Below are 328 nucleotides of genomic sequence, written 5' to 3'. Positions count from 1 at the left end.
GCCCCTCTCCCCCGCCAGGCTCTGGGACTCCCCTCGAGGTGGACACTGCTACGGTGCCCTCACTGGTCCCTGCCGCCCTGTGGAGGACGAGCACCACGAGCAGGACCGGTCACACTTCCAGCAGCCTCCGGAGCTGCTCCGGCCCTGCAGGCAGCCCTGCAGTGGGGCACGGCCACCCCCCCCCTCCGGGTCCCCCACGAGCATCTGTAACCAGGATCCCACCACCCCAAGGGCAGGTGCCCGTCCCACCCTCTGCCCCACAGGTGCAGCCCAGGGACCTGGCTGCCCTCCTGGAGGGGAAGCGGCCGGATCCAGAGCACCCCGAGCA

The sequence above is a fragment of the Phaethon lepturus genome, unplaced genomic scaffold, assembly GCF_000687285.1.
Source record: "Phaethon lepturus isolate BGI_N335 unplaced genomic scaffold, ASM68728v1 scaffold35662, whole genome shotgun sequence".
NCBI lineage: Eukaryota > Metazoa > Chordata > Aves > Phaethontiformes > Phaethontidae > Phaethon > Phaethon lepturus.
This window is presented reverse-complemented; position numbering follows the sequence as displayed.